This window comes from Montipora capricornis, chromosome 6, assembly GCF_036669925.1.
Source record: "Montipora capricornis isolate CH-2021 chromosome 6, ASM3666992v2, whole genome shotgun sequence".
NCBI classification, from domain to species: domain Eukaryota; kingdom Metazoa; phylum Cnidaria; class Anthozoa; order Scleractinia; family Acroporidae; genus Montipora; species Montipora capricornis.
Window position 1 is genome coordinate 44,626,329 of NC_090888.1, and position 2,500 is coordinate 44,628,828.

Here is a 2,500-nt window from a genome sequence, read left to right on the forward strand (position 1 = left end):
GTGGCGATACAATAAACGATTTCCCGCAATTTGCAGGACCATGTATATAAACATTGCGATACTTCCCTCTACCATTTTATGGATAAATGTAAATTTCATTGCACAAATAACGCACTACTATCTCGTGGCGCTGGAGTAACTGTTTGGCAGCTGTAACCCATCTCCCTTGACAACCGTCAGTGCACTCGCCGGTGAGCTCCTCTTCCAGCAGTTCAACACGGCTTTTTCTAGACCGATTTAAACGTGTTTCGGCCTCGGCAAATTCCCTCGCTAACTGAATCGCTTCATCGACTGCTTTACTTCCCCGGTTGGCAATAAATTCTGCCAACGTGGTTTTCCCTTCTCTAACTTGAGCCGCCGCTAAAGACACCAGCTCTAAGCGTGAACTTATGGATTTGGCTTGTACCAGCTGACACACGTCCAAAGTGCTCAAGCGATCACCTCCTCTTTCTTAGATTTTCGGCGCTGTTGCTTGGCCTTCGATTTTCTCTTTTTCGTGGCCACAGCAGATTCGGTTTGTGGAGGAACGTCTGTTAAATGTGGATGAGAAGGCGAGTGCAAAGCGTCGTTGTCTTCTTTCGTCACATAACGGTACGCGCTGTAATAGGTTGTGTGATTATCACTGAAATTCACCTTTATTCCGAAGTTCTCTTCCAAATACTTTCGTACTTGAAACCATCGGACCCTCTTTTCCAGTTTTATCGCCATGTGATAGTGGTATAGATTCATATTCTGCTCATGTTCGCCATTATCTGTGTTGTGATGAGCCTCAATACACGTTACCCACTGTACAACTCTAACGCCAAAGTTCTGCCAAGCTTGTAATACAGCATTGGAAAAACTTTCTTTAGAAGGAAACTTTACAACATCAGCTCGACTGTATGTAATTAAATACACAACGCGTTGTCTCCCAGCTTGCAGACATTCCATGTTTACTAAACCGTAAGAAGAAAACGCTAAGCCTGGGAACGAATGTCGCATCACATGCACCCTCGGAGCCCCACCCACCTTTATCCCTTCAGATACAATAACTAGTTTTCAGGCATGAAAACCAGACATTCTCAGACTGTGAATAAAAATTACTCCCTTTTGCATTGACAACGATGGTTTTAAGAAATTAAAAAAATAAATAAAAAATAAAAAATACAATTCGATGAATGAATAATAAAATAAAACGACAGGACTCTTCATATCATATATCACAGCATGCTTTTCCCCTACCTGCCGCCACCTTCGACTCGTTTCCAAAACACGCTTACAATAAGGTAGCTGACATAGGCTACTTCTAAAATAGAACAAAGAAGACTGTTCTCCCAACTTCTGACTAAAGAATTCCCTCTAAAGTTCACATAGAACACCTCGAATATTCTTCAGACAATGGAGGACAAAACTCCTTGGGACGGATATCGAAAACCTTCCTTCCAGAGCCTTTTCTTTTCACATATTCAAATGTAGCATAATATGCACTTCTCTAACCACGTGGATACCACGAATGGCCCTCCCCTCCCCCCTCCAAACAATGTTGAAATGAACAAACTCTTTTAGGACAGGGTAAACTGTACAGCGCCAAACAAACTACAACATTGCTTGGGGGGTGGGGGAAAAGGGGAGAAATAACGACAGATCATGTCAAGCGTCCTAAGAGTTTTGTCCCCCATTGTCTGAATACTGGCTGACACACCAAAGTACCTATTACTTTGACAAAAATGGAAAACAACACTATAATAAGACAAGGAACTGTGATTAACAATATGAAAGGATATATGGCGTTACCAAATGTCATGTTTGCGCGAGGTTTAGAATTTAAATGTAAAATTAGAGTTTGCAAACGATATCGACTGTGACGTTGTTTAACTTTCGATGACAATTTACTCTTCGTCTGCTTTGTGAATAATTGTATGTGCATGCAAGTATGGTCTTCATCCAACAAATCGTAGCAGAGAAAAAGGCTTTGGTGTGGTACCTGAGAACATACAGTAAATTGTCTTTCCGAAAAATCGCTGAGGAATGTGGAATATCAAAGTCGTCTGCGCACCGAATTTGCAGTAATGAGTTTGGAAATGGCCGTAAGACAAGGATACTAAGTGACAAGAGGCAGGGAAGACCACGAAATGTAAGCGAAAGAAAGATGCGTTTATTGATTCGTACCTTAAAGTCTTTTAGACGGAATAATGTACACGTCACTGTGAGAAGTTTAGTGGAAGAGAGTGGTCTTAGTTTTCAAGTGGCCAGTAGGAGGACATATTCGCGCTATTTGAATGAACTTGGATACTATTATTTTTCGGCTCGAAGAAAAGGGATTCTTAGTGACAATGATAAAAAAGTGCGACTGCAATTTGCACGTAACATGAAGCAAGAGATGATTAGAAATCCTGATTTCTGGAAAAATGAAATTTCCTTTTACTTGGACGGGGTATCGTTTGTTCACAAGTATAACCCAAATAGTGGTGCGGCCTCAAACAGGGCCAGGGCGTGGCGAAAACGAGAGGAAGGGCTTAAA